The sequence below is a fragment of the Piliocolobus tephrosceles genome, chromosome 11 (assembly GCF_002776525.5).
Source record: "Piliocolobus tephrosceles isolate RC106 chromosome 11, ASM277652v3, whole genome shotgun sequence".
In the NCBI taxonomy this organism is placed as follows: Eukaryota; Metazoa; Chordata; class Mammalia; order Primates; family Cercopithecidae; genus Piliocolobus; species Piliocolobus tephrosceles.
The window spans coordinates 125545198-125568161 of NC_045444.1; the positions used below are offsets into that span (position 1 = coordinate 125545198).

The 22964-nt window shown below is 46.4% G+C and overlaps 1 protein-coding gene across 2 annotated transcripts in view; it reads right to left on the reverse strand.

Annotated features, from left to right (window-relative positions):
• The window catches only part of HDAC4 (histone deacetylase 4), a 343637-nt gene extending 342829 nt beyond the window's left edge, over nucleotides 1-808 (reverse strand). Inside the window, exon 1 of one of the 2 annotated variants that reach the window (XM_023228691.3) lies at nucleotides 556-808. The gene's annotated coding sequence lies outside the window, so the exon portion shown is untranslated. Of the gene's footprint in view, nucleotides 1-132; nucleotides 149-555 lie in introns of those variants that run through there. The other variant, XM_023228693.2, reaches the window with a different exon arrangement.
• Between the last annotated feature and the right edge of the window lie 22156 nt (nucleotides 809-22964).

A 22964-nucleotide genomic window follows, 5' to 3' on the forward strand; every position in this document is an offset into this window, starting at 1 on the left:
CTCGGGAGGCGGCGGCGGCGGCGGCGCGGGCGGGCGCGCGGGTTCGGGCTCGGGCTCGGGCGGCGGCGGGGACGGTGCTCCGCGGCGGCGGCCCCACAACCTCCCCTCCTCATTCACAAAAAATTGACCCACGTTGAACCATGATGCTTCTCCCCCCTCCAGCGTCGAGCCGGGCGGCGATAGGCCACCCTGCACGCCCGTCAGCCGACCCGGCCCCGCCCCACCCGCCGGCGGCTCGGCAACCATTGGCTGCGGCAGCGTTGCGTCACCTCCCCATGTGGGCCCCGCCCTCCCGCCTGGTTTCTAATGAAGAACTCGTCAATTACGGCTCGGCCCCGCCTCCCGCCCGCCCGCCCCGGGCGCCTGGCCGGCCTTCCATTGGTCCGCTGAAACCTGCGCACGCCCGTCTGCTCCCACCCCTCGCCCAGCGGCTGCCCAACCGCGGGGCCGGACGCCCCGTGAGCGGCAGAGAGGCTCCACCCCTGCCCGCCTCCCCGCACGCATCCTGGACCTCATTGACTCCTGGAGCTGCCAATTCTAGGGGGCGGGGCGTACCAAGAGACGCTCCAGGCGCCAGCCGCTGGGTGCTTCGCGGTTGAGGAGGCGCAGAGACCCGGAGCCAGTAGTGACCGTAAACACGGGCCCCGGCCGTGTCTAGTCCCACTCGGTAGCCCGCATGGCTACCTAACGGTCAGCACTGCGTGTCTGCGAGCCTAATTCGCGCTTAGAGGGCACACAATGGGGTGCAGGCTGAGGCGGGGAGCTGGCCAGGCCTCGCCGTTGCCTCCATCTTGGGTACTGGCAGTGGGTCACGTGGTACTGCGTGCGCACGGAGGCGCAGGGCGGCCCGGTGACCGAGTGCGCAGGCGCCACTGGCCTCGCCCTACCCTGCGGCGGGAACGCGGCCGTCTGGGTGTCCATGGGGTGCAGGTTGGCCAGGCCTGCAGTTGCTGCTGAGAGTCGTGGGATGTGCTCGCCGGGTCCCTGCTTAGGCGGAGGGAGCCCGGCCCGCCGCCAGGGTCTCGAGTCACGGGCCAGGCAGGCGTGGAGGTGGCGGGAACTCCGCACCGGCCGGGCTGGTGTTGTTTTAAGGCCGCAGAGCTTGGGGGGCTTGTGTTGAGTTAAAGGTTGGCCCGTAGATCCCCGCAAGCGCCTTTGGTTGCCAGCTGGAGTGGGCGGGAGTCTTCAGTGGCCACCCTCCTGGTGGTGATGTTTCCATTTCTTTCCAACAAGAGTGTGACCACTTTTAAACTTGGGTGCACACACTGTCCCCGGAATCCCGCGTTCCAGTGAGGAAGCGCCTTTGACAGCGCGCGCCGGTGCGTGGGGCCTGACGGCGTGGGCCCGGGGATGCGGACCTGGCGGAAATGACCGTTGGCTTCGATTGTAGGCCATTCCTCTTAGATGAGCAAGGATCCGTTTTTACAGCGTTTTCGACCTTTGATTCTTGGGGGGGGGAAACTGTAGTTGTGTGGGTAAAAATACAGTTAACAAAATAAAAATGCCAATTGTGCATTTCTTTAAATATCTCAATAACGAATAATTAGAAAACTTTGGTCATTGTAAGAAGTGCTTACTCTGATACGGCTGAACTCTGAAGGAAAGGAATGGTGAATTAGAGGATTTTAAAACAAGATACAGCTGAAGAAAAGGAGCAGTTATGGGGTTTGGCGACTTGGCTGCTGATGGAAACGGTGCACTATCAAATTTTCATAAAGAATGAAACAAGGTCTGTAGCTAGCTAACATCTAGATGAGATTCAGTACCATTCGACAGGATTATGAAAAACATACAATCACGAGGAAATATTAAAACCTGCCTATAAGTCTACCAAAGTTAGTTTTTCACGTACAAAGAGAAGTACGTGAGCAAAAAGTCACGTGAGCGAGTCTGGGATCTACTCCTTGGCAGAGGTAATTTTAAAAGGTAGATTTCCATTAGAAGGAATGAGTAGCCCCATTGCCGCGTGCCATTTAGACCTCACATGAGTCCTGAGAGGCAGTCCAGCAGCGTCAGGCACCACGCAGACGTTGGGTGGATGGTGCAAGAACCTCACTCACCATGTCTGGAAAAGAGAAACTTGGCGTGGGTGGCTGTGTCCGGCATTATGTGTAAGAGGAGCAGTCTGAAGGAGACCAGTGCACAGCCAGTGCAGAGGAATTCAGTACGATAGTGTGCAGCGAAAGCAAACACGCTCTACTATGAGCTGTATGTAAGGAGAAAGGGGGAGTGACAACCCGAATGCCTAGGAGCATCCAATTGGGACTTCAAATACAGGCATTTGACAGAGTCCCAAACTCAAAGGAATCCCAGTGTTCTCACAATTGAAAGAAACCAGCACCAAAGATTCAAATTTTAAAAGCTAGGATTGGTAGATCCAATAGATTGGTAGAACTCCTAGACTGGTTACGATCGGCAAGCTGGCCAATTATAAAATATACAAATAACAGTAACTTTCAGATTAGTAACATTCAATCAGTAATTAAGTAATTGTTGCATATTCAGTAGGTGGTGAGCATTGTGCTAAGCACTTTATATGTGTTAGAAAATAGGAAAAAATTCTCAATTAGCAAAAGAACATTTTAAGTACCTAAATGTAATGCTAAGTTCCAACAGAACTTCCTGGGAATTGAAAAATCGCTAAATAGTTCATCTTGAAGAATAAAGATTTAAGAGCAGTCAAAAAGAAGAGAAATGAGGGAGGAACTGTGCTCCCAGAAAATAAAAACATGTCGTCTGGGCTCTGAAATGGAAACAACGTGATATTGGTCCAGATCAATACAAAATAATAAAAAGTAAAGAAATTGCCGCAAGCAAATGTACTGACTCCAGGCTGATACCCAGCCAGTATGTGCATGATCAGTGTGCTCCGGCTGTTCTTAATGGGCAGTTGTGCAGGCTGGTCAGTGTCTGTGCCTTACCAACTATCGACGCGTTTTAATACCACCCCCGTAGGGATTTAAAATACAATGAAAGTGGCTTTTCAAATCAGCGAGAGAGCAATATGGTCGCGTACCTGCTAATCATTTGAAGAGAAGAGATTAAAGTTGAAATCTTTACTCATCAAATGGAGTAAAGATTTAAGTTTAAAAAATAAGTAGTAAGGAAAAACTTTGGACATCACTATAGGATTGTGGAATATAACGAATATCATCAACAGTCATAAAGGGAAATAATTGAGAATTTAGCTATGTTGTTATTAAAATGTAGTGTGCAATCAGTGGGAAAATGGATAAACCCCAATTACAAAATACAAGGGAATACTCCTCATCTATAGAAAAGAATGAACTGTTACAGATGGTTGAATGTCAAGAGCATCATAAAAGATGTCAGATACAAAAGGGTTTACACTGTATGACTCTGTTAATACGAAATTCAGCCAAATATGGGGTGGAGATCAGAATAGTTCTCTGCAGATTGGGGGCCCACAGAGGGTGGACTGGGAAGGACACGAGAACCTTCCTGGTCAATGGAGATAATACACTTTCTGTCTGGGGTGTGGATCACATAGGGGTAAATACTGACCAGAACTCATTGAATTTAAGAGTTGTGCCTTTCTCAGGAAGATTTTAATTCAGAAGAAAAAAAATACTAAAGGCAGTGGCTGCCCCAGTTTGGAGGGGAAGGGGGGACTTTTGGTGCTTCAGAACACAAAATTAAGACAAGTGAGTGGGGAAAGCATTTGCTGGGATTCGTAGGGGCTGATCTTCGCAGGCAGGAGGGCTTTCAGAGCAGAGCAGCCTGTAAGTAAAGCAGGCAGGGGCGAGGACAGGCAAATACAAAAGAAGAAACGCCCATAAACGTGACAGGATGTTCTCTAATAAGAGAAGTACAACGCTATGTTTGATAAAAGCAAATGTGTGGAAATAAACACTATTATACAGCAACTGAGTAGAAACTTTCAGACAGCTGCTTAACCACACTCATAAATAAAACCCTCAAAATTTGCACCTCCTTTCACGAGTGATTTCAATTTTAGAACCTCATTCAGAGACAAACATGGATGCTGGTAAACATTTAGCTCAAAGGTCCACAGAAACAATGGTTGGTTGGGATGAGTGTGTGTGCATAAATCACCAAAAATAAGGGGTTTTATATCATGGAAAGAAATTCACTTTATAGTTTCAAGGGAAAAGAAAGACAAGAAGACCTCATTACAATGTGATGCAATTTTTACAAATGAAAACATTTATAGACACAAAAACAATGAGGAAAAATGTGTATCCTAAGTGGAAAATGAGAGCATCTTGTTTTCTTTTGCTCATCTGTTTTCTTAATTCTTCAGTGAACATGTTTTACTTTTGTAAAGATAATTCTTAAAAAAAATTCAAGAAGGACATGAAGTTCACTAAGGACATTGCAAGGTCTGAGAGCCTCTGTCAAGTGGGCAGGACCCGGGGGGCTGCAGGACGGATGCGGGAGGTGCACCCTGGGCTGCAGTGGAGGGAGCAGGGGTGGGGTAGTTCAGGGCTCGTCTCATAGCCCCAAGACTTTTTATTTTCTTTTTTATATATATGTATACACTTTATGTTCTAAGGTACACGTGCACAACGTGCAGGTTTGTTACATATGTATACATGTGCCGTGTTGGTGTGCTGCACCCGTTAACTCGTCATTTACATTAGGTGTATCTCCTGAGGCTATCCCTCCCCCTTCCCCCCCACCCCACTACAGGCCCCAGTGTGTGATATTCCACACCCTGCGTCCAAGTGTTCTCATTGTTCAGTTCTCACCTATGAGTCATGTGGCACTATTCACAATGGCAAAGACTTGGAACCAACCCAAATGTCCATCAATGATAGACTGGATTAAGAAAATGTGGCACATATACACCATGGAATACTATGCAGCCATAAAAAAGGATGAGTTAATGTCCTTTGTAGGGACATGGATGAAACTGGAAACCATCATTCTCAGCAAACTATCGCAAGGACAGAAAATCACAGTCCTAAGACTTTCAACTCTTCCAGCTTCATCCACATCTTTCAGTGGACCTTCTGCCCTCCAACACTTTATCCCAAGACCCGCTCCAGATACCGATGACTCAACCAGGTCATTGAAATAAGTAGCAAGAGACGAACAAAATAGCTGCTAACAGACGCTCCCCTGGCTCCCCTTGCCCAGCTTTCAGTCTTGGGTGACTGATTCGATGGAAGTGACCTTGACCAAGCACACACATTTAGAAGCTACCAACGTTGGCTTGAGATCTTTGCTTTAGTTTATGTTTTTTGAGATAAAATCTTGGGGTCATTAGCACGTAAAGAGGAGCTGAAGTCACTAGAGGGGGTGAGGCCAGGTAAGGAGCGGCTAGAAATGGCAGGAGCAGTGGAGTCCAGGAAGAGAAGAGAGAAGAGGCCGAGAGCTGAGAGACTGGAGGCTGGGGGACTGGGAAAAATCTTCCAGACCAGGCCTTTGCTGTTCAGGGAAGTAAGTTTGCACATGATTGCTATTTGAGGAATTTTAAGTGCCAACTGTCTTAGCTCAGGTCGAAAAGCAGAATCTGAAACAAGGACATAGGTGCAGCAGGGATTTGGGAGGAGGCCCCAGGAGGCAGGACTGACAGACCTGGGGGCTGGAGATGGGACAGGAAAGAAAGGACAGCCAGTCCTGGGCTGTGATGTGCAGTTGGCCAGACTATTCATCTTTGGGAAGGAGGGGGAAGCTCGACAGAAAGATACCCTGGAGAGGCCGGATAGCCTCCTTCGATAGCATGAGTCCTGGAGCAGGAGGCCAGGTCAGGGCCCTCGTGCTCAGGTCTCAGACAGGCTCTGAAAACCCCAAGCAGGAAAATCCTCAAACAGGAGGGGGCCTCTGAAAGAAAGGGGAGGTGGTGAGAATGAACAGAGATGAGTCTACAGTTGGGGGCAGGAGGCTGAAGATGGCAGCCTTATGTTTATAATAGATATAGTCCTGAACTGAGACCCAGGAATAGAGATAGGGTGATGACAACAATAATCAACATGTGATGTGCTTGCTATGAGCCAGGCACTGCTGGAGTGGCATTGGCAGGGTATTGAAGAGAGAACTGAGCAGGCAGTGGCTCATGCCTGTAATCTCAGCACTTTGGGAGGCTGAGGTGGGTGGATGACGAGGTCAGGAGATCGAGACCATCCTGGCTAACACAGTGAAACCCCATCTCTACTGAAAATACAAAAAATTAGCCGGGTGTGGTGGCGGGCACCTGTAGTCCCAGCTACTCGGGAGGCTGAGGCAGGAGAATGGCGTGAACCCAGGAGGCGGCACTTGCAGTGAGCTGAGATTGCGCCAATGCGCTCCACCCTGGGTGACAGAGTGAGACTTGGTCTCAAAAAAAAAAAAAAAAAAAAAAGCATTGCTGAGTGGTGCTGAGGGCCCACCCAGTCAAATGCAGTGTTAGTAATGGCACCAGGGTCATTTATCTTTTCTGGTAGCACTGAGAAGGCCAGCTGCAAAATCTTGTATTGTTGGATAGATGCAAGGTTGGTGGTAGGGCTGAAAGAAAATGGAGCAAAGCCCTAGGGGTACTAGCTATGGTGGTGGGCCTGATTCGCTGTGGGATCCAGGCCGCAGAGGATGTGAAGGGCAAAAGGGCAGAGCTGGATGGGAAAAGGGCAGGGGTGAGGACGTGGAGGTTCCAGTGAGCTCGGTGCCCGGGCTGAGTAGGTGGAGCCCAGAGACTTGTGGAAAGACATTATTATTTTCAGCTTAAGATTTCAGCGGTAGGGGAGAGGGCAAAGCTCAGGATCCTGGCAAGGGGGCCGACTCGCTTACCTGAAAGCATTCTCATTACAAAGGACCTAGGAGTGCTGCCTAAAAGGCTGCGTTTTGAAGAACACATGGCTGAGTATATACAAGCGAGTAAGGGAACTCTGTCAAGACAAGAAATCTCCTAAACTGATGCGTTAGGGAAAAGCCCTTCCTGATACCACTAACTCAGGGGCTAAGGTTTGAATTCTATATCCTTAGTGAAAGGACAGACTAGAAAAAATCTGCTGAGTGGAACACAGAGACAACGAGGAAGAGCATCTGTTTCCACCTTGGTTCTGGGTGGGGAAAAGGCTTCTAGCAAATATGTAGCAGGGCCTACCCTCACTTGGGCTTGATACATGCTACCTGCACAATCCAGGAACTCTCAGGCCCCAAAAATAACACGAAAAGTAGTCCAGTTGTGGGATACTCTTAGAACTTCTGGCAGAAGCAAACAGTGGCAATGAGGGGAACACCCTCAACCTAGGTTACACAGGATTCCCAGGAATAGAGCCTCACGGGAAATGAGCTCACAACCGAAAATGACAGGACATAAAGATTTTATATGAACATATAAAATATTATATAAGTTTGTAAAACCCAAAGGAAGCAATTTACCATGAGCAAGAGTCAGCAAATGAAGAACAGGATGATGCCTCCAGCCAAGGCACTGAGATTATAAGAGAGCTTAAAAATAAATGTTAGAAATTGCCAAAGGCATCAAGGAAGTTACATTGACTACGAACCAAAGAATAAGACACTAGGAAAAAGGAGAGTGGAATTTTTCAAGGAACCAAGTAAAATACCTGCACATGAAAAATGTAGTCATTAAAATTAAAAATTTGGTGGATAAAATAAAAAGCATCTTAGAAAACCTTATTAGCAACTTGGAAAATGAGACCAAGGAATTTATCCAAATGCAGACCACAGGATAAAAGACGTGGAAGCACCTCTTTTTTACTAGGAGAGTGGTGGTTGTGTGGGTGCTTGGGACAGATCTCCATTATCTGGAGGTGTGGCCTGTGAATGGCTTACAGCTGTGTGTCCTTTTCCAGAGAGCTGTCGTTGGTCAAAGGGGAGTCACCTCACCTGGAAATGCTTGGGAGGTTACTTCTCTCCGCTCCAGGATGGCCCATGTCTGACCTCTAGGGATAGGAAGCCCAGCTCCCCATGCAGCAAGTCATGCTCCTGAGCTTCCCATGGGCTCAGACTGAGCCTTGGCTGGCTTGAGCCTAAATCAGGACCTTTCCTAACTTCCCGCCACCCCTGCTGTGCGTAGTCCTTCCTCTGGCCCTACTCCCTGCCCTGCCATCCTCCCCTCACTTCCTGGCAGGGTCCTCCTGCGAGTAATCCTCAAGAAAGCATTTGTGCAGGAGCCCTCACCTTACGCTCAGCCTCTTGGGTATCTGATCTAGAACAAGGCATTCCAGGAGGAGAGAATGGAGGAGGAGTGAGATAATGACTGAGAAGTTCTTAGCATTACCGAAGGAGGGAGATCCTCAGGCTCAGGGAGTCCTGCAAGCCCTGAGGATGGTAATATAATGATACACCGGACCTATTGTAGCGACACTGCCCAATGCCAATGCAAAGAAAGTTTTCCTAAAAGCAGCCACAAAGAAATGGCAGGTGGCCACTTGAGGAATGATCACTGACTGATAGCAGACTATTTGCTTTTTGTGGCCACCTGAGGAATGATCACTGACTGATAGCAGACTATTTGCTTTTTGTGGCCACCTGAGGAATGATCACTGACTGATAGCAGACTATTTGCTTTTTGGGTTTTTTTTTTTTTTTTTTTTTTTTTGAGACATAATCTCACTCTGACACCAAGGCTGAAGTACAATGACCCAGTCATGGTTCACTGCAGCCTTGAACTCTTGGGCTCAAGTGATCCTCCCACCTCATCACCCTCCCAAATAGCTAGGACTACAGGCACACGCCACCATGCTTGGCTAATTTTTTAATTCTTATTTTTAGTAGCTTCTGCAGTTAGCGAGCAAACTGTGCTGAAAATTAGGCCCAAGCTTGGATTACGAAGTGATAGAGGCTGAGTTCATACTCCAGTGAGCTTCTGGTATTAAGGTCAAGTACAGGGTCTTTGGTGGGGAAAGAGTGGGATCCTAGATTAGGAGAGGAACATTTCAGAGGATGTGTGTGAGGTCCTGGAACCTCCAGACTCTCCTACGGGCCCCGGGTCAGCACAAGTGGCCTTCCCCATGCCAGAGCAGAAACTGGCTCAGCACCTATAGGGTCTGCAAAGCCTTGGCTCAGACAGTGCCTCCCAAGGTGAGGAGCTACCTTCCCTCGTTGTTTCTAGGGCGACTGTCAGCTCATCTGGATCAGGCAGGAGGCTTACAGCCCCAGTTACAGGAAGAAAGGGATCATTCAACAGAACCTTGGGAGCTGACAGATATAACACGGGCAGGAACAGAAGTATAGATCCCGATGGTGCCGATGGGAGCAGCACAAACCCAGGAGAAGACGTAGTCACGCAGGTCCCTCTCTGTGACTCAGGATTTCACACCCAGGTGAGGACACAAGGAACCAGAACTGGTGGGTTGCCAGAATGTTCCTTGAAGCATAGAGACAATGGCCAACAGTGGTGGAGGGGAGCCGCCAGGCCTGCCTTGGGGGTCAGTAAGGAAGGGGTCAGGAAGTCCAAGGGGTGGACGCACTGAGAGAGATGGATCACATGAAGTTCCCGTAAGGAACACAGGACTCTCCCTGCATTCAGGTGGCAAGAAAAGAAATTTTAGGAGAGGCATGAGCATCATTGAGAAAGCTGGAGGTGTCTGTCGTCAGTAGGACAGGGCAGAAAAAGGGGGGGCCTTGATGAAAATGAGTCCTCGCATGTTCTTGCGGGTGACAGGATCCTGAACCACAGGGGCAGTGGCAGTTCACCATCTGGGGTAAGGTGCGTGTAATTTCCATGATGGGCAGCAAACCAGGACAGCAGACAAGGTGCTCAATTCACAGGTGGTGGTGGTGATGCCAACAGACCAGGGAGGTCCTGGGGGGCCTAGAGATAGCAGCCAATGGGGGCACTACTTTCTAATATAGAATCAATAAAGGCTGGTGGTGGGTGGACAGAGGCTGGTGTCAGCTGCCACAAGGAAAATCACAACCCCTCACCCGATGTTCGGACCTGAGCCAGTTCTCAATCACCAGTCCAGCTATGAAGGCCCTGAGGTGCCACAACCAGTTGATAGACTAGCTCTTTTCCCCGTGCTTCCTCACAGGACCTCCAGCCATTCAGAGCAACTGTCCCCTGGGGAGCAGGGAAGACCCAGGCCTGGGGAGAACTGCTACATACAGGATTGAGCTGACACTGAAATCAGAGGTGCCCCTACAATTCTTGTTCAAGAAGGGCACACACAGTGCAGGTGGTATCTGGGTCTTGCTGTGTGAGTTACCTATGGCTGCATAACAAACTCAACAGCTTAAAATAACCCTCATGAATGATCTCTTTCGTGTCTGTGGGCCAGGAGTCTGGGTCCTCTGTGCAGTCTCACCAGGCTGAAATCAAGGCGTTGGCCAGGACTGAGTTCTCATCTGAGACTTGGGGTCCTCTTCTAAGTTCACTTGTGATGGTAGCATTCGATTCCTTGTGGTTGCAGGACTGAAGTTCCTGCTTTCTTGCTGGCTGTCAGCCAGGGCCTGTTCTGAGCTCCTACAGGCCACTTGCCATTCTTTGCCACCTGTCCCCTCCACACCAAAGCAGTCTGCTTCTGCCTGGCCAGGAGGAGGCTCCCTCCAGCTCAGCATCCCTCTGATGTCTTTTGAGTTCACTCGATTAGTTCAGTGTCACCCAGGACAATCTCCCTTTGACTGTCTCAAAGTCCACTGCTTAGGGATGTTAATGACACCTGCAGTATCCTTTCTGACATACAAGGTAATGAAGGGTTGCAGACTGTGCCACCCCAAAATATGTCACTTTGGTAAAGGATCATTTCGAGCTAAAGGCACCTGAAAAACAGCAGACACAGAAAGGGTGCTCTGACCTCTCCACTGATTCCTGAAAACAGGAGATAAAATCTGTGTGAAAGATGCCCTCCCTTGTCCCAGCAGCAGAAGAAATGTTCTTCAGTGGAAGTCGGAGCTGAGAAAGTGCTGTACAAATGGATCTTGTTAAAATAATTCTTATCTTCCCTTGGCATCCCACATAATTTAGTTACTTTCCTGTAATTGCCTCTCTTTGCTCAAGAAAGTATAGAAATATTTTGGTTTTGCCAGTTCTTTCTGTTCATTTCCTAATGAGGTTTCCTGTGTTACATAAAATTTAGATTAAATAAATCGGTATGCTTTTCTCCTGTTAATCTCTCTTATGCCAAGTGAATTCTCAGGCCTACCTGGGAACCCTAAGAGGTAGAAGTAAAGGGTTGCCTCTCCTACGGTTGCATAATTGTGGGAGGGATAGCCCATCATATTCGCAAATCCTGCTACCTGTCACTACAGGCAAGAATCTTGGTGCCCTCGAAGAATTCTCCTTCCCACACCACATCTGTCCCAGTGGGTCTAAAGGATTTGCAGACCTCCCTGTGCCCACTTCTCTAGCCCTTGACTATATGTGGTAGTGATTCACTGGTACAGGTTAATAATTTTTTTGTGACCTAATGTATGGTCATGATCAGTGTTTATCAATGTTTCATGTATGCCTGAAAAGAATGTGTTTCCTAATTTAGGAGTGCAAAATTATGATTATTATGATTATGATTATTATTTTCGAGATGGAGTCTCGCTCTGTTGCCCAGGCTGGAGTGCAGTGGCACAATCTCTGCTCACTGCAACCTCTGCTTCCCGGGTTTGAGAGATTCTCCTGACTCAGCCTTCCAAGTAGCTGAAGTAGCTGGAACTACAGGCACACACCACCATGCATAGCTAATTTTTGTAATTTTTAGTAGAGACAAGGTTTCACCGTGTTGGCCAGGCTGTTCTCAAACTCCTGACCTCACATGATCCTCCCGCCTCAGCCTCCCAAAGTGCTGGGATTACAGGCATGAGCCACCACACCCGGCCAAAATTATTTTGATATATAAACATCAGTTTAAGTTTAGGACGGATGTACTTAGTAGATTGCAGAGCCTTCACCTGTTGGGCAACAGGGGTCATGGTAGGAATGGCCCAGGGTAAGTCTTTGAAGTGGCCTCCCTGCTCTCTGGACCCCTGCCCTGGACAGGACAGTAAATCAGTTGCAAGAAAATGGAGTGCAAAGAGATAGCGTGAGTAAATCTAAGCAGCCGTGAGCTATAGCACACATGATATAACACAAGGTGATGGGTGGTGTCTGGCATATAATAATATAGCTTATAAGGCATGAAGGGATGCCGGAGTTGAAGCTCTCTACATTCCTGGTATTGGTGGGAAGTATACTTTTATATTTTGTTAAGCAAAAAATGTTTGTTCAAATTTTTAAAGAAAATACTAAACCACTTGAAATAAAATATATAACTTCCAAAGCAGCAGAGGGGACAGAAAAAAAGAAGGGAGAAAAAGAAGTGGGAAGATCAATCAATCCAAATGGGGAAGAACAAAAGAGGCATAGAAAGAGTATGGTAAAGCCAAAAGTGAAATCGGAAAATACGTCCACATATATCAATATTCACAATGAATGTAAATGGACTAAATTTGCCAGTTAAAGACAGATTGCCAGGTTGGGCTTAAAAATAAAAGCCATCTCCCTATTTTTTTTAATAAGTGATAGCATGAAATATGAAAATTCTGCAAAGCTAATAGTCTGGGGGGGCAAAAAATGATGTTTTTAGCCAACACTAATCACAAGAAGTATCTGTTGTTATAATATCAGTCAAAATTGACTCAAAGGAAAGAAAACATTTTTGGAGATAAAGGTGGCCACTGCATAATGGTAAGAGGGACAATTTACCAGGAAGATAAATCAATTTAAACTTTTTGCATTTAGTGATTTAGCCCCAAAATAATATAAAGCAAAAAATTTAAAAGTTCTAAGGAGAAATTTATAAATCCATAATATTGGAGAATACTACTCATTTGGTAACTGATATACACAAGATTTGAATTAATTAACGTGATTATACTAATGTCCCCATATCAAAAAGAATCTACACTCCTAAATGAGGAAGCACATTTTTTTTCAGGCATTCATGGAACATATAAACACTGGCCAAGGCTACACACTAGGCCACAAAGCAAATCTCAACACGTTTCAAAGAATCGATATCGTACAGAATATCTTTTACCAAACTGTGATAGGGCTAGAAAGCAATGGCAAAAAAGATGACATCGAGAGAATCTATAGGCAAACTATTTGAGCTGACAAGGAACCTCAGGAACTTTTCCAGACGTAAGATCCATACATCAAAATTCATCATATTTCTATACACAAAAACACTCAGAATTCTAAAGACGCCATTTACAATGCAAAAACTTCATGATGCGTAGGGATAGATCTAACAAAACTTGTAAAAGATATTTATGGAAACAGTTGTGAAACTTATTGAAATATATTTTAAATGGAACCAAATAACTGATGGTATACACCGAATTTCATCAATTCCAAAACATGCATTTTTTCACATTTTTAACATCTCAGAAATCAAATATGTCTTAAAATTAACTGTGTCATAGTTTCGTGTTATAGATCAATTGGCAACACTTTCTGTCTCCTCATAGCACATAAAATAATGGTGCATCTTTTACTTGATAGCATCTTGGATTCAATTAAATGAATACCATATCCATGGATGGAAAAGCTGAAAACTGTAAAAATGACAATTCTCTTCGATGCATTTTAAAACCTCAATGCAATTTCTGGCAAGTCACTTCTGAAAATCACTAAATAGCAAAGAGCTGAGAATAGGCAAGGCAATTTTGATAAATAACATGGTGGTGGAGGGGAGGTGTTTTAACCAAATGTCAAGATCTATTCTAAGCTTTAGGAATTGTGCCACATGGCCTTGGCACGGGAATAGACAAACAGAGAGGCATAACAGAACAGGGTCCAGGCAGCAGCACATGTATGTATGGAAACTTGAACTATGACAGAGATTGCCTTACGGAGCAGAGGAGAAAGACGACTAAATCATGGATACTTGGACAATGGGTTCTCCACATTAAACAAAAGAAAAATAAAATTACTATTTCACATCAAACACATAAACCTGGCAGAAAAATAATCTGTATACGAAAAAGTAAAACTGCAGACTCTTAGAAGGAAATGGGGTAGGAATAGTTTTACGTCCTGTGAAAGGATTTCTTTTCTAGCACACAGAAGCCATAAGCCATAAAGGAAAATACTAACAAATTTGACATCACTGTTCAATATCATTAGCCATTGGGGAAACGCAAATTCAAACCACAATGTGCTGCCACTTTACACCTATCTGCTTGGCTGAAAGAAAACACGATGGAGACGATGATGCTGATGAGGACGCAGAACAGCTGCAGCTCTCACACCTGGCTGATGGGAACGCGAGGTGGTGCAGCCAATCCAAAAAAAAAGGCATCTTATTGTGTTGCAGTTTTTTCCCATTGGTCAACACCCACCTACCATATATATGACCCAGTGATATGGTTTGGCTGTGTCCCCACCCAAATCTCACCTTGAATTGTAGCACCCACTGTTTCCACATGCTGTGGGAGGTAGCTGAATCACGGGGGTGGGTCTTTCCCATGCTGTTCTTGTGATAATGAGTAAGTGTCATGAGATCTGATGGTTTTTTTGTTTTTGGTGTTTTTCTGTGTATGTGTGTGTGACAGAGTTTTGCTCTTGTTGCCCAGGCTGGAGTGCAATGGCACGATCTCGGCTCACCACCACTTCCGCCTCCCAGGTTCAAGTGATTCCCCTGTCTCCTGAGTAGATTACAGGCGCCCGCCACCACACCCAGGTAATTTTGCATTTTTAGTAGAGATGGGTTTCTCCGTGTTGGTCAGGCTGGTCTCCAACTCCCGACCTCAGGTGATCTGCCTACCTCAGCCTCCCAAAGTGCTGGGATTACAGGCTTGAGCCACCATGCCTGGCTGACCTGATGGTTTTATAAAGGGGAGTTTCCCTGCACAAGCTGTCTTTTCTTGTCTGCCACCATGTGAGACGTGCCTTTCACCTTCCGAGATGATTATGAGGCCTCCCCAGCCACATGCAACTGTAAGTCCATTAAACCTCTTTTTCCTTATAGATCACCCAGGCTTAAATATGACTAATACACCCAGCAATCCTGTTCCTCTGTATTTACCCTAGAGAAATGAGAACATGTGCTCCACAAAAATCTACATGCAGCTGTTTTATTCCTAATAGCCACAAACTGGAAACAACTCTAAGGTCTTTCAGTGACTGAGTGGATAAACAGAGTGGTCCATCCATGCAATGGAACACTACACAACAAAGAGGAATAAAGGATTACGGATACATATGATAACAAGCACGGACACGTGTGATCATTAACTCTTCTACTTCTCTCTAAGCTTGGAATATTTAACATTGGTATCCAAAATAAGATACACACATACATACAAAATAAATGTGGAGGACAGTTCAAAGATCAGAATCTTTCTCTTTCAAGATTTTGTTAGTATTCAAACAGCCAGTGGTTTTTTACCCAGTGCCCACCTTCCACAGTGGCCAAGCAACTCTGGCGCCTCCTCTCTTGTCCATTGATGAACTTTCTCACCTCACAGAGTTCACGACCCTCAACAAATTTCTATTTCCTTCCTTCTTTCCTTCCCTCCCTCCCTCCCTCCTCTCTCTCTTTCCTTCCTTCCTTCCTTCCTTCCTTCCTTCCTTCCTTCCTTCCTTCCTTCCTTCCTTCCTTCCTTCCTTCCTTCCTTCTTTCTCTCTCTCTCTCTCTCTTTCTTTCCTGACACAGAGCCTCACTCTGTCACCCAGTCTGGAGTGCAGGGGTGTGATCTCGGTTCACTGCAAACTCCGCCCCCCAGGTTCAAGTGATTCGTCTGCCTCAGCCTCCCAAGTAGCTGAAATTACAGGCATGCACCACTACACTTGGTTAATTTTTGTATTTTTGGTAAAGACAGGGTTTCACCATGTTGGCCAGGCTGGTCTTGAACTCCTTACCTCACATGATCTAGGCATTGGCCTCCCAAAGTGCTGGGATTACAGGCATGAGCCACAGCACTTGGCCAAATTCTATGTTATTTCTTAATTCTGTTTAGAAGCATTGCCAGTTGCACAATTGAAACTCATAAAATTTCATCGGGTATCAGTCTTAAGAATTAAATTCTGTGGAGACTATTGAAGTAAATTATTTTTATATGAAAATCAAATTACATTTTTCACTAACAAGTAGTTTCTAAGACACAAAAGAAATTCCAAAATGTCATAATGAAAATTCAAATAAATGTGTGTGAGTGTGGGCAAATAGTTAACACTACTTTTCAAGTTCCCTGTGATGCTTTGAATTCATTTTGTTGAGAAAGAAGGCACTTAATATGAGAAATCATGTTTCATCAGGATTTTACTTTTAAGTGGAAATATTCTTTGTTATTTCTTGACATTTTTTAACATTAGATGATTAAAAGCCCCACACGATCGTAATTTAAACATCTGAGCAGTGACTGTGTGTACAGACACTGAGGCAAGCCCATGGCAACCCTTGCAGCCCCCTGAGAGACAGGTGCTCCTGGCATCACATCGTACAAGCACAAGAAGACTTGGGGAAATAAGAAAGAACCCGTGTCTGTCTTCTATTCCCTACGGAAGCCCTTGCACTTAGCATGCTGCCCAGCAAGTAGTGGGCATTTAGTGAGTAGCTGCTGGGTGAATTATTCCAGGAACATCTATGAAGGGCAGAGCTAGAGAGTCTGGACCCAGGTCTAACTGAACCATAAGTGTGTGCTTTTAATCAGTACCATAAAGTTTGTTATTCCTTTCTTTAGTTCCAACCCCCATTGGACATCTCCTTTCTAAAATGGATTAGTAGGATAGGACTAATTAAATAATTACTAGATAGGACTAATTTAATAACTCCTTTATTAAAGTGAAAACCACTCTCTGCTCTGTAACACCAAAGGTGAGAATCCTTTAGAAACAGTTTCCACACCTTGTTGTACAAGCCTTTGAATCTGTCCTTGGGAGAGTCACGTGGAGTGTTTAGCACTGGAGGTATTTCATTATACAAGGCATCCTCTACCCCAAAACCCCAGGGCTTAGTTCCCAAAACCAGTGCTGAACTCGCCCAACTACACAGAGTACCTCAAAGCAACCCATGCAATTACTATATAAACACAATAATAGGGCATCTGTTTTTTCATTTTAATTTTATTTTTTCCCACTAAAATATTCAAGCGAGAAACATTTGGAGATTTATATTCAGGGCACAAGACCAAATGGCATCTGAAGCATTTCTTTGTTAAATATAATTAATTTTTCTTGGCTTTTTTCCCCCATCATGACAAAGCTGGATCTGTACCATTCATCCTGTTTATAGGTGACTCTTTTCCTTCCCCAGAGATTCTCTGCACTCACCACAGAGATGCTGGAGGGGAGACGGTAATTCTGTTTCCTTTCTTGTCCTCCTATGGCCAAATAGGAACCAGGCACTTCGAGTTACTTTAATTTTTACAAACAAGCAAACACAACCCTCAACTGGGCTTTCATTTTGTGTAAAGAAAGTAGCCGAGCTCAATCTCTTTCACTTAGAATGGACATCCCAGCCGCTGAGGAAAGGGTGGGTGGCCGATATGTGTGTGCAGGGGAGACAAAGGAAAGATTGCCTCTTTCTTTTCCTTGTTTTTTAACTAGAAAAAGAAAGACTTATTTGTTTTATATGTGTGTGTGTGCGCGTGTATATGTTTATATATATTTATATATACACAGGCACACACACACACACACACACACCCCTCAATTAGAATCTAAAAAACTGAAGAAAGGGAGACTACATAGCAAATGTTATTTTTCCAATAAAAGATATATGTGGTCTGGCCCCTGGGTGTTGGTTTTAAGTGGAGATATTGACTTCTGGCTGACTGATGAGTGGAACATCCTTCTCCTGAAATATTGATAGTAGATTACACGAAACCACAAACTATCTCCATAAAGCACATCATTTCGAATCCTAATGGTGTTTTCTTTCCTCGGGATGACTGCTACTTTCATGATATGATGGCTTTATTCTATCTTGGGGAAAAACTTTTTACCATACTGCTAAATTAACTTGTCAAAAGGCTTCAAACTTCGGAAGCTTTTACAGCTCAATTCAGTGCTATTATTCCAGATTGAATGGGAAGGCCATGGACTGTAAAAGCTTGCAAAAAATAAATTTCACAGGCTTTCATAGACGGAGTGAAATACTTACCTTTTGTTCAGGTTGTACATCTTTATTGAAGACTCTGAGAATAGCTGCATTTTGCCTATAAATCCGCGCTCTTACCCTGAAAGACTGTGTTTTTGTCCATTGCTCTTGAAGGTCCTACCCAGTGTGTGCCCTCTTGATAACAACTCGTTCCTACAGAGCACAGTCAGGACGAGAGCGCTCTCCAAAACGCGAGGGCAGAGGAGAAGACAAAGACTCCTGCTCCTAGAAGGAACCTTGGTGTTTTTGAATTCTTTTATTCTCGAAACAGATTCACAAAGGATTTGATAGCTAATTACTGCTTACAAATGCAAGCCAACTGTCATGGCGCTTTACAAGGTTCTATCTGTAGATCTGAGAGGAAGGAAAACAAAGACGTGGCTGGATTAATGTCAGCGCTCGAACTGCGAATGGGCCATTTGGAACATCAGGGAGGTGCAAATGTCCAACATGAAGTCAAGTCTCAGCATCAGCCTCCTGAGAATGCCGGGACGACAAGGGGTTGGGTCTGTGACACACATGTGAGTTGATTCGTTGGGAGGAAATGCTGCGTTGGTAAGAGGGGAACTGGTGGCCCTGTGCAGATGCAGCCCAAGGCTCTCACCAGGCAAAGCCCCCACCTGTGCACCTGGCACTGGAAGAATCCAGCACTGGTCTGGGAAGACATTTGATATGATTTGCCTCTCCCTTCTGTAGGTAATTTCTGTTTTTGCAGAATTATTTCTTAAATAAATGCCCTTGGTAGATGCTGGTGTTTCTTAGCCTTCTGAGGAGGTTAGTCATGCTGGCTAGGCTGCCCTGTGGTCTTGTGGGTGGAGGTTTTGAAGATCTCTCCTCAATCAATAAGAACTTATTTCAGGCCAGGCACAGAGGCTCACACCAGTAATCCCAGCACTTCGGGAGGCGGAGGTGGGAGAATGGCTTTAGCCCAGGAGTTCGAGACCAGCCTGAGCAAGATGGTGTCTATAAAAAATAAAAACACTAGCCAAGTGCAGTGGCACATGTCTGTGGTCTCACAGCTACTCAGGAGGCTGAGGTAGGAGGACCGCTTGAGCCCAAGAGGCAGAGGCTGCAGTGAGACATGTTTGTGCCACTGAACTCCAGCCTAGCTTGAGTGATGTCGCAAGATTCTGTCTAAAAAAAAAACAAAAAAGACAGAGAGAGAGAAAAGAAAAGAAAAAAGAAAAAAACAGGCCAGGCTTGGTGATTCACACCTGTAATCCCAGCACTTTGGGAGGCCAAGTTGGGTGGATCACCTGAGATCAGGAGTTCGAGACCAGCCTGACCAATATGGTGAAACGCTGTCTGTACTAAAAATACAAAAATTAGCCAGGCTAGGTGGCTGTTGTCTGTAGTCCCAGCTACTCAGGAGACTGAGACAGGAGAATCGCTTGGACCCAGGAGGTGGAGGTTGCAGTGAGTCAAGATCATGCCATCGCACTCCAGCCTGGGCAACAGAGCGAGATTCCATCTCAAACAAACAAACAAAAACTTATTTCAGCATTTTCCAAACTCAAAATGCTCAAGATAATAAAAAACTCTTAGATTTTGTGTGCCCATGCCCCACTGAGTTGACAAGATTATTGGGAAGGCAAGGCGTGTAAGTGTACCACCCACCTCTATGCTCCTCATGTGTACAGGCAGCTTTAAAAGCCTTCTCTCTCACAAAGCCGTCTGTATTCCCCAACCCTAAGAAATCTTTTCTCTTGAACTTCTTTGGGAACACAGCCTTCTTCTCTCGCAACACCTCACAGCTCCTGTCTCACGGAAGGGGTAGTTGCAGGTATGTGCTATTTCCCCCTCCGATTGAAAACGTCTGTGGGTTGGATGATGTCTTGGTCTCTGTCCCCAACACCCGTCCCAGTAGTTCACATGCATTATAAACCTCTGGGGGTGGGACCCAGAATGAGTATTTTTAAAAGCCCCTTGAGGTGCCTAATGGATGGTGAGGATTGTAAACAGCTATGCTGGGTGACCAGGAAATCAGGAACTCCCTCTGGGTTTCTATGACTTGCCAGGGGAGGCTCACCAAGGGATGAAGGTTGGAGCTAGGTTATAGGGGGCAGGTGTGGCTGAAACACCAGCCCAGGCAGCAGTGCATTCAAGGTCTGGGAGGACGTGGGAAGTACAGGGCTGGTACAGAGGCTGGTGTCTGGGCGCGTGACCAAGGCTGCATCCCTTGCAAACAGAACTGGAATCTTGCTCCAAGGAGGGTGTTGGGCCACCCTGCAGCCAGGGTCACCTGGAAGCTGAGTGGTCTTGAGCAATTCAGATCTTCAGGATTCCAGCCTGGGCAGTACTTCTGATTCACTGTGCCCCTCATGGCCACTCCACAGGGCACCTGCTCCCACTTAGATGGAGTTCTGGGGCTGGGGCTTCTGATCTGCTCTCCTGCTTTATCTCTTAATGCCACAACCTAAATTGGATGGACCCGTTAACAGGGAGGGTGGGGAGAAGATCGCTGAATTTTTCAAGGAGGACAGTCACCCTGAAATGGATAAGCTGGAAAACCTTCTCACGGATGCTCTATTATTGCCTCCTTAAGATTCTCATCTTTTGCTCTGAGCGGCTTAAGGGAAGTAGGAGGAGCAAGAAGGCGATTTACATTCACAGGAGCATCTACTATTTGCCAGGCTCCATGCTTGGCATTTTACATACGGTTCATACGGATTCTTTGCCACAACCCTAAGTATCTCCCTGATTCCTGTTTTCCAAGAGGAAAATCGACTGCTCAGAGAGTCTGGGCAGCTCCCAAAACTCACATGAGCAGGAGGTGGCAGGTCAGGGGGATCTTCTATCTGTCCACCTGGGGCTTTCCCTATACACCAAGCCACCTTCTGTAGTTGCCAGGGATGGAAAACGTGGCCCTGGGGGTGTAAGGCTGAATCTGATCAGGCAGACTCTGCACCCAGCCCAAAAAGCAGAGGAAAATGCGAACTCTTAACAAAGTCAGAGATTCATTGTTTGTATTAACAATGGATTTTGTTGGCCGGGTATGTGGCTCACGCCTGTAATCCCAGCACTTTGGGAGGACGAGGTGGGTGGATCACCAGGTCAGAAGATCGAGACCAGCCTGGCTAACATGGTTAAACCCCATCCCTACTAAAAATACAAAAAGATTAGCCAGGCGTGGTGATGGGCACCTGTAGTCCCAGCTACTCGGGTGGTTGAGGCAGGAGAATGGGGTGAATCTGGGAGGCAGAGCTTACAGTGAGCCAAGATCACGCCACTGTACTGCAGCCTGGGTGACTGAGTGAGACTCCATCTCAAAAAAAAAAGAAAGAAAGAAAAAAACAAAACAATGGATTTTGTTTGCCAGAGACACTTTTCAATATTGAAGTTTTTTTTCCAGTAGATGTTTTCTGGTGAACTCAAAATATAATTGGGAAGTTAGAAATGTGATTTTTGCCAAGCTATCTTTACTGCACACACAAATAGATGAACTCGATGGACAACTTGAGTTTTATCCACGGTGACTGCATCTGTTGCATTGGCCTTCATGCTGTCAGTCTCAGGCAGCAAGAACATGAGCAATACAGGAACCAAAGCAAAGCAGAAAAGAAAAGTCATCCATGAAAAATGCTCCTAGGATTTTGAGAAGCGTGTCACTCTTGAAAATAGCAAACACAGAATGTAAGTCAAGAAAAAGGAGAGAGGAAAATATCGTGAAACAGGTAGAGAGGGTCAGTATGAGTGTGTCTAGAGATGTATACACAGATGACACCTATGTTATCCAAATGTGCAATGGACCGAGTCTTTGCTTCCCTCCAGAATGTGTATGTTGAAATCCTAACCCCCAGGATAATGGTCTTAGGAGGTGGGGTCGTTGGGGATCAGGCCATGAGGATGGAGCTGTCGAGAATGGGACTAGCACCCTTATGAAAGAGACCCCAGTGAGCTCTCTTGCCCCACGAGGGTGCTGTCTGTGAACTGGGAAGCAGCCCTCACCAGGCACTGCATGTGCCAGCCCCTCAATCTTGGACTTTCCAGCCCCCAGAACTATGACACATAAATGTGTGTTGCTTAAGCTCCCCAGTCTGTGGTGCCTTACCATGGCAGCCTGTGCAGACTAAGACAGCCTGGATGTATGCCATGGAAAAGATGGCAGCTGGGTTCTAAGTTTAATTGATACCTGGTACCTGTCTGCTTCCTTCATTCCCTTGCTAAACCCAGGCCCCTAGGCTGGTAAGAGGAGCTCTCCACATGAGGGTGGGGTGGCCCTGACAGTCTTGGCCTGCCTGGATCCTCAGCATCCCTGAGGGCTTGGCCCCACTGCCAGCTCCCCCAGAGGCCCTCCCTGGCCCTTGCGTTTCTCTGTGACAGCCCCTGATGGTTTCCACCTGAGGACTCACCAAAGCACCTTGGCTGCAGCCACCTGTGCTTCTACTATGGCCTGGCCCCTGCTGCGAGGGAGCTCTAGAGAGCAAGCATCTTCCCTGAACCTCCAGGGGAGGCCTCCTGAGGGCATGGAATCAGAACTAGAGCAGCTCAGAGGCTCAGCACCCCTCCGAGGTGGGCCAGAGGGCTCCACGCCTGGGGTTCATCTAGGGCCCAGGTGAGGGCAGCTTTATCGTCCTATCAGTCTCACACCCCCACTCCCCCAACCTCAACCTTCCTGCCTGGACACCAAGGGCTTCCAGTGCAGACTGTGTGTCCAGGGAGCACACTGCATGCACTGTGAGAAGGATCCACAGCTTCCAAGTGCCCCATGCACTGGACCAGGTCCAGGGAGAGGGCTGTGGAGGAACCCAAGGGCGGTAAGGGCTGGGGACTAAACCAAGGGCATGGGGTGAGCCAGATCACAAATGACTTTTTCTAGGTGTTTAAATAAAAAAAAAGAATGGCACCAATAAACATTGTCTGTGAGAGTTAGGTTCAGAGAGAGAAAATATGTGTATGAAACATGTAATTTTAGGGAATGGACAGAGAAAAATGGCTTTGAGAACACAGATTTAC